This window comes from Dipteris shenzhenensis, chromosome 9 (genome assembly GCF_047967505.1).
Source record: "Dipteris shenzhenensis isolate YYH24624 ecotype China chromosome 9, Dip_SZ_1.0, whole genome shotgun sequence".
In the NCBI taxonomy this organism is placed as follows: Eukaryota; Viridiplantae; Streptophyta; class Polypodiopsida; order Gleicheniales; family Dipteridaceae; genus Dipteris; species Dipteris shenzhenensis.
In genome coordinates this window covers 21742883-21752358 of record NC_141604.1, presented here as the reverse complement: position 1 = coordinate 21752358, position 9476 = coordinate 21742883, and the positions used below count along the sequence as shown (strand labels likewise).

Sequence of the window (9476 nt, the reverse complement as noted above, 5' to 3'; positions counted from 1 at the left end):
ATCATAATAAGTATACCAATATTCAAACTTACAATCCACCCTATCTTTCAATTGAGGAACATAAACATCACTCAGTCTGGTACCATTGAACAATATCTTTTGATTGAACAATATCACTTCATCCATATGTCTAGAAAACCCTAGTCTCATTATAAAGCATTGGATAGCATCGTACATAGAACAATGTTACCATACTCAAAACTAATTACCGAACTCATAACATAAATGACTGTTGAAACACCACTTCACCCGCAAAATGTACCAGACCAACACTACCACTTTCCAAATGTGTCCAGGGTTCACCACAACAATTATCAATCTATGAACAAATTGGTGTTTTAAACCATGTTCTAATCCTCCTAACATTCATCATCAAGAAAGTAGTTGTGCGCACGTGGATTATCTAATTCGCCCTCATTATATCTACTGTCGCGGCTGACATGAATCTTGCCATTTTTTCTGCATAGCATGGCAACAAACTACAACAAAACATACATTTCAAAGCAAAGTAAGTCAAAGTGGAACAATGAAAATAATTTCCAATAAGAAGTACTTGCCATCCTTATAATTCGCTACCAACAAAAAGGAAAAAAAAATTGCTAGATCAAGGCCTTACAAACAATATCCAAGGGATCAAATTTTGTACTTTCTTGATTCAAAGGCACCCGTAAATGTTCACTATCTACCATATTATAAAGATGCCAAATAACATTTTCAAAGTCCTCAATTTTAGCATTAAAAATATATAGCAAAAAACCTAGGGCCAGTAGCATACTACTCACCAAATGGATCTGTGACAGTAGGCTCCACTCTCTTCTTCCCCCTCTCCATCATGCTCTGACCTGATCCGTTTTCCAGAATGATCTACCACAAGTGGCTCAACAATGCTAGCCACAATACCACTGTTTGAGTCAAAATGAAAAACAAGGCCTGCCAGTGGCCTGACAAGCACGCATAAGAGGGGTTGTACCATAACCCATCTCTAGAACCAGCCCTCCAAGAACACAGAGAAGAGATATAATGCAACCTACAAAAAAACTACTCCTCTCTAGTCCACCTCGTGCTAGATGAGAAGACATCGGCATGATTGTCCTTGCAGAGGGAGGTATGTAGTGAGTCCATATATCTTCACGTGGATCAATCAATAGCTGTTGGAAAAGTGGAAAGCTCTCCTCCCAAAAAACTATTGGATTCTTCTTTGCTCTATGTATGAGAGCTAATACAAGGGTTGTACCACAACCCATCTCTAAAACCAACCCTCCAAGAACACAGAGAAGAGACATAATGCAACCTACAAAAAAACTACTCCTCTCTAGTCCACCTCGTGCTAGCTGAGAAGACATCGACATGATTGTCCTTGCAGAGGGAGGTATGTAGTGAGTCCAGATATCTTCACGTGGATCAATCAATAGCTGTTGGAAAAGTGGAAAGCTCTCCTCCCAAAAAACTATTGGATTCTTCTTTGCTCTACGTATGAGAGCTAATATTGAAGATTGCATCTGGGAACCACATGGAGAAAAACATGTACAGTATATTGACTTCAACTAGCAAGCATTATAGCATGAAAGAAGGCACTTGCCAATCACACATAAACAAACTGCAAAGAAAAGGCGACTTATCCTTCCAAACATAGCATGCATAGGACAAACGAGGAGACATTTGTCAAAGACCCCAAAGGAGAAACAAAAAAGGACTCAATACAACTAACAAACATAGAATGCATGGAATGGTAGCTTACCTTAACACTTTTACCATGTTCTCTACAAAATCCATATGGAAGCTTGTCATGAATGATCACACATCTAACAACCTCCAAGCCCTAGACATATGCAAACCATTCCATCCAACCAATACATTGTCCTGCAAGCAATTACTTTTATTTAAAACTAGCAAAATGGAAACAAAAAATGTGAAATGTCACTTGTGGTATTGTGCCTTACCTACCAAAGGACATATGCACGCCAACCAACCACTATCAGACAAAGAAGCTGATGCAACTGCAAGCCCATGCCGCACATGGTCCTCGAGTAAGACATTCCAAGTAGGAGTCAGTCCTCTCTCATCAATTGGATAGCCAAATGGAAAATCGAGCAATATAAAATCTGAAGCCCACTTCACCTTCTTATCCATCCTCTTGTAGTCCTGATCTCGACTAGCCACTGTAATGAAAAACTCATGCAAAATAGCATACTTATCATTTCTTTTAGAGTCAGCAAAGTCTTTGCCCATGGCAATGTAATCACCAATCGTACAAGCAAACAAAGGTGTGATGCCACGGGCCAAGGAAATGTCAGGTGATTGTGATCGATGGAACACATATTGCTTCACAAGTCTTAAGATTGATTCTCCACCTATATGCAAAAGCAAATCAATTACAAGCAAAACTAGTGGTAAAAGAACAACTCCAAATGTAGAACACCACCACACCCTTACCTGCACTCTCTGTGTGGTCGATTTCATGATGTAGAGGACTAGATGGTCCCTCATCTAGAAAGAGAACAATCATAAACTTATTAACGCGATGTTAAAATGAATTGAAGAAAACAACAACAAACAATCATAGTGTATCTTCCTTACCTTTTTTTGTAGCATGTTCTTATTTCTCTTTCTCTTTCTTATCTCTCCTTGAGCTTCACTCCACTTTGTCCTTACTTGCTTCACTGGCTTTCTGTGAAGCATAAGTGTTGTACAAGTCTCTTTCCTACACCAGTACTTGTCCTTTACGGAAGTCTATCCACCAGGGACAATGTGCTCATTCCCATTCAGAGAGACGGTGCATTCCAGGTGGATACATGCATGCAGCTCTTGCACAAATTTGGAATGTCAAAGATCCTTTTCTCTGTTGCTAAGTGGGAGAGATATCTATCAACCAAGAAACAAAAAAAAAATTGGATGTCCCAAACCATTAAAAGGTCAAGAAATTAGGTGAAACAACCATCAATGATTATGTAATTACATGAATCAATTGCACAAACATAGAGAAATAAAAAATGAACATTGGATTTGAATTGAAACATACCTATAAACCACCCTATGGGCAGCCATGTCCAACTCAGATAGTCCATCTCTTTTTTTTCCACCCTTATTCTCCATCTTTGTTTCCTTTGATCTTAGCACCACAAACATATGTTTTCTCCCCTCCAGTTTTATATCCTCCATGTATTTGTATTGCTGCAATGTGTAATCCTTAAGGGTATCCAAAGGAGTGCCCATTGTTGTGATCACCCTCAAATCTTCAAGCACTTTCAATGATTGTGTCTCCACCTTCTCCAAAAATATTTCTCTACTAATCCACCTAAATAGTAAAAGTTGATGTAATTTTATAATAAAAAGAGTCATGCCATTGGTAAGAAACAAACAAACACCATGAAAGCTGGTTTGTATTGGTAGTAGAAACACACCCTCTGTACTCAAGGTCACCCATAGGCATGAAGTACATGTCTCGCATATGTTTAGTGGCTTCTAATAAAGAAAGGAATATATTTTTCTTTTCTAATCTCAAATCAGACTTTGCAATGAGTTGGAGCTTCTTCAATGTCACGCAAGAGTATATATCATCAAAGCGCAACGCAAACAACTTTTCCAACCAAGCCTCTCCAAGACCAGGATCTATACAATTCAACACCTATCCAAAGATGACATGTTAGTCACTTAACTTCAAAATAAATGCAACAAAGTATAGAAAATTCAACTCACACCTTTCCCATCCTATCAGCAATTCTCTTTTGAACGATGGTACGCTACTTTCCTTCTGCCTCTCCTCTTTGATCTAAAGGTAGCTTTATAGATATTTTGTCCATTGCCTTTTTAAGCTATTATTGTACTCCACCTAAATCCATAAGTTCCAATTAGAGAAAGAAAAGGAGTGATAGAGAAATAAGCATCAATACAAGTGCGACATTCTACCTGGAAGACAAGCCTTGCTAGATAACCTCTCGTCAATAGAAACCATGGCTTCTTCCCTTTACTCTCTTGAGCCCTCCAATTCTCTATTGATTTGACCTCACTCGAAGACAATATTCTCATAAACACCAAAGGGTCACACTCACAAATGTTTTGTGCATTTATGAGTATGTCCCTCAGACTGGGTTTGATAATGGCATGTTCATTCATGCTACAAAACAAAGAGCAAAGTACACAACCCAATCAATAAATGCAAAGTAGCACAAAACACAAATGTCGAGAAGCTTCAAAGAGTACATGTACTTATGAATTCATTCGTTGCAACCTTGCTAAGAGAGAAATATCACTAATTTTCCTTGGGTCAATTATTGTGCATACCACTCATACATGTCTTTTCTTGTTTGTAGGAAAGATGTCCTTGTTGATAACCACTCATCCATGTAGTGGTCCTATGATTGCCCTCCCAAACAAATAGCATCTTTCGTAACATAAAATAAAAGTCAGTGTTAGACATCACATCTTTCTCAAACTCTTCATCCACCTCTCCCCAAGCGGGAGACCAACTCTCCCTCATATCATGTGTCACAACTATCTCCTCTCCATCACTCTTGCAAATAGATACAATGAAAGACCCTTTCTCTGGGAGATAGCACTCCACTTGGAATGTACTTTTGAGTGAAGATACATCGTCACGAAGTCCTCTCACTCTTGCATAGGGTATCAACCTACACAACGGTATGCGAGGACACTGATTTGAATCAAGCATCCTACATTTGCTAATCTTTGTTAAAGCCAGAATTTGCTTACGTGCAAGATGAGAGGTGTACACGAAGAGTGGGCGAGCCAATTGCTTCAGATTTGAGGGCGCATGCCAAAGCGGAGGACAATGCTTCTTTTGTGATATTGCTTGTCGGACGTTGTGGAAAAGAGTTTTGAGCTCAAATTTGTGGTCTGCAAATCCCACAGCATCGGTCTGTGTAGATTTGTCATCCGCTTGAAGAATCGGTGATGAGCTATCTTTGACTCGCAAATGCTTGTGAAATAGCTTTTTTCAAAGCTGCAGAAGGCCTCTCAATCCATTATGAGCACAAGGCCTCTCAATCCATAATGAGCTCGGATATAAATCAGAGGAAAGACGTGCTTCATTTCCAAGATGGGCTTGGGATTGAGAAGCCCATTCTCCTCTCCATTTCCAAGAACATACTGACCGATGTTTAGATGCTGTATGAGCTCCAATCTTAAAACTACCCGTAAACAAATTCGCACTACCTCTACCCATTCCAAGAAGAAAAAGATTTGCATTTTTAGACCCTCTCCATCACATGCTCCACTCAAACTCTAGCAAATCTCCATCACAGCCTCCGCTCAAACCCATCCAAAAACCAACTACTCTACAGTCCTCCGGCCTCCAAAACAGACTACAAACCCCTCTTCACTACCCTTCTCTGCAACCTCCATGCTACATAGTTTGTACACACCACGTCTCGATGCCCGCTACTAAACAGGCAAAGTCCCGAAGAATGAACGAGAAATGTTCTCTAAAAGGCTATGGGTAGCACAAGCAATTCGTCGTGCTCCATGCTACATTCTACTCCAGCACGCCCTTTGTCTTCTCAGCCAGGTCGTTGTCACAAAGCAGCACCTTTACCTTGCAAACCAGCTACTCCCAAAAATAGACTACGCTCACTACCCGTCTCTACAACTTCCACACGACTTAATACCACATCTCCAAGCTCGCCATCTGCCTGATTTCTGCCCACTTTCCCCTATTATACTAAAAACCTTTTGCTTTCCTTGTAAGTGCCGTGGACGCCTTTGGCGGCTTCCCCTGCCAAAGGCACCGCTCTCTGCCAATACTCATGCAGCAATCCATTCTATCGTATCTCTTCGTTACGGCAAGAGGTGACATTGCGTATGAGGATTTGTGTCCTCGACCCAGATATGGTTTATGCTGAGCCTTTTGAATTGCATGTAGCAGCAAATGAGTTTTCTGGAATGGAGGCTATGGTGCAACAGGGAGAGGCGCTCTTCGGACCATCTGAGCGCTCACATGGGAGGGAGAGTCTTGGACTGCTTGGGGCAGCAAAAGAGGTAGCGCGTTAACGTGCTACCTCTTTTGCTGCCCCAAGCAGTGCAAGTGCCCCTCCCTTGCATGACTATGGTCATTGAAGTTCAAAAGAGAAAAGAGGAGTGCTTACCTCAGAATCTCTTTGCTCCTCAAAGTTCGTTGCAGCTCGTTGCTCGTTAAACCTTCTTCTAGTTGCCTAGCTCCTGGATCATCGAAGCTCTTTGCTCTTTGAAGCTCTTTGCTCGTTGCCCAGCTCCTGGAATATGGAAGCTCACTGAAGCTCTTTGTTCATTCTCATTTGGACCTTTTTCTAGTTGGCTAGCTCCTGGATTATGGAAGCGAACAGAGGTAAAGGGAACTGCAGGCTAAACTGTTGAACATCGACATCGCTTGGTCTTTGTGTTGGTGGGGAGGAAGGGAGAGGAGGAATGGTTGAGGAAAGACGGCCTCATTACTAGAGCCGCTTTAATTCCACCCTTCCTCAAGATTTTGCAAGATACCATGGCAATTTTACAGTAATGATTTTGCAATCCTGGCTTGTATAGAAACGATTCTCTAGAAGACGTGGAGAATGCCAGCAACCGCATAAACCCGTTGTACTGACTCATGATGTCAACCGCATAAATGATAGGTGGGGGAATAGTAATATTGCTCGTTCATGCAAACATGAAGTAAACTAACACATTTTAATAGTTTTAAATTTAGATATAGATTTGAGAATACACACATTTTGATAGTTTTCAATTTAGATGTAGATTTAAAATACTACTCGTTCTGTTGTATTTTTTGTGTTCAACTATTATTTTTAGAAAAAAATTGTTCATTAGTATTAGAAAAAGTGTTATATATTAATAGAAAAGTGTTATGTATTAGTTCTTGTCTTATAATATGTGTTTCTATTCTGCTCTAACTATTGCTAGTAAAATATAATAATTATTAACATTTAATTTTTCAATACCAATATATAAATTTGAAAGTTACTTGTCTCTTTATTCATTTATATTAAATGTACACCCTCACTGAATGAAATGCATGGAGGCATCATTCAAGTTACTATCTCCATGCTGGCATCTTGCTCAATGATTACCATTATTCTAAACAAATAAACACATATTGTTCAATAAAGACTTACAGTTAAACGACCACCTTGGATGCTAATAGTGGTAGCTCTACTAACTTTTCAGTAGCAAGCCATTTGCATTTGACACTTAGAGAGACAAACTTGCTCCATCTCTTCTCTCCCATAATCCCTTTCAATGTCTCTTTCAACACTTCTCTCTGCTCCATTCTCTTCAGTCTCCAACTCGTCTATGCGATTTCTTCTTTTGCCTCCCTGTCTCCAAAACCTTTGTGTAGCTAGATTTTCTCTTGTTCTCTGGTTGGTGTCGCCTAGTGCTACATCTTGGCTCTAGCATTTGAATCATGCCATTTTTAGTTTTCATTCACTTTGGAGAACATGAATCATTGACCATTCATTGTGATACTTCTTTCCTAGTCATTGTGCTTCCAATGGTGAACTTAGAGGATGGTTAGAAAGAGTTCAAGATTTAGTGGCGGCCAACAATCAACTTTAAGAGTTCATGTGCTTGATAAGATAGGTACTTATGGTGAATTTATGAATCTTGAGGTGAATAGTGTGGTTTCGCTTATAGAGAGGATGCCTTTGAATAGTTCTCTTCATGTTGTGCTCAAATCTGCAATTCAGGTGGAGAAGGTTAATGAGCTTCCTCTAACTTATGATGGATATATTGTCTTCAAACTTCCACCTATGCCTAAGGGTTCACCAATGTCTGGAATGGAACAGAATGCTGATGGCCATGTTTGGACAAAATATTCCATATGTTCGCAAGACTGCTTCAATGGTGTTGTGAGGATGAGTAGATGTTCAGGTTATTTGAGAAGATGTAATTTGGATTGTCCTTTCCTTGAACGAATGGAAGTTTTAAATGATACACAGTGGAAAGGAAAGCTTAGGAGGCCTCCTCTACCTAGTCCCATTGATCCAGCTTTGGGGTCACTTGTGTGCAAGCATTGTGATGCAATACTAGAGTGTGTTTACCTACGCAGTGCTATTATATATTATTGCTTTCCCCATGAACGAGCGAAGACGATGAGATGTGCAGTGCATGTGGGTTTCCATGACCATCCAGTTGAAAAAGGTAGAAGTTGAGCAAAGGAAATGCAAGTAGAGAATCTCATTTCAATGCGTGCTAGGTTGTATAGAAATCCCTCTTGTAAAAATATCAAGGTGTCTGTGACACAAGACTTTGTGATGGATATGATGCTAGCAAAGGATGGGGTTGTTATGGAGCCGCTAAATGATCAAATGTTCGAAGAAGTGCTTGAAACCATTACACCAATGACCCAGAGAAGGAGGCAGAGAGTGGTGCAGAGAGCAAGAAGTGAGGCTAGAGGAGGGGATGGTGGAATGGATTCAATACTTAATTTAAAGAGGAGATGCAGATATCCATACCTACAAAGTATCCTTTTTCTTGAACAATTGTAAGATGAACAACCACCACATATCTTCAAAATGTCGACCATTGGTCCAAGATCAGGAGTGGGTCTAGTGAATTGCATGCGGCATGGTGGAAGCTTGGGATCACAATGGGTTCATTTTGACCATGTGCATTGAGTGAGGGGATGGTCAACAATGGGTGCTCATGTGTATGACCCATTCATAAGGGAACTGTTAACTATAGCGATATGTGAATTCAAGGTGGAGGATAACCATGCTCAGGTTCAATTCTGGGAGCTACCGAACAATACAATGGAGAAGAATGGTTTTGAAAAACCTCAATTCCATGGATTCATGGCAGATGGAGCAAGAGCAAATTGGCTGCGTGTCCACACTGTTTACAATGGTCAACCTGAAAATGTGATGGATGGTAGAGAAAGAACTTGTATTTTCCATTAGGAGATGAGCATGGTTGAGCACACCAAACGATGCATTAAGCCACAATTTCAGGAGGAGCATAAAGTTCTATGTCAGAAGTGGAGAGAGGCAACAACTTCAACTTCTACAGACCAGTGCAAACAAACATTGAATTTGTATTGGTCCCCCATTCATGTGAAGGAGGGTGAGCTACCAACATTGCATATGTGGCTAGCTTGGTGGGATGTTAGAGTCAACCAATGGGGGGGAATGTTCTTACGACAAGAAGGCACTCTGGATTTGTTCCTACAGTGAACCTTTCAGAGACAAAACATTCTAGCATGAGAGCAGCACATGGATATGCAAAATACATAACATTTTATGATGATTGCGCAGTAGATCTTGCAATGAGTGTCCTTCAGAGTGCCCATTACAATGCCTTTATGAATGGAAAACACTTGGGTACAGGACCAAATTTGGATGCTCTTCGGCGAAGAATACTAGATGGTAGTCGGTCTGGTAAAGGGGATAGAAATAGGCTTGTGGATTTATCACACACAATGATTGAAGAGGTCAGGATACAATCTCATGAGATGAATAGACCAGTAATAGAACCGGTGAGCATAAGAA

At 40.3% G+C, this 9476-nt stretch overlaps 1 long non-coding RNA gene across 1 annotated transcript; it reads right to left on the bottom strand.

The window, feature by feature from the left end:
* Positions 1 to 1818: 1818 nt before the first annotated feature.
* On the bottom strand, positions 1819 to 3143 carry LOC147898366 (uncharacterized). The gene is made up of 5 exons (XR_015541481.1): positions 3020 to 3143; positions 2578 to 2862; positions 2434 to 2487; positions 1941 to 2351; positions 1819 to 1860 (listed from the first exon to the last, which is right to left on the bottom strand). It is a non-coding gene; the product is annotated as an uncharacterized LOC147898366 (long non-coding RNA).
* Between the last annotated feature and the right edge of the window lie 6333 nt (positions 3144 to 9476).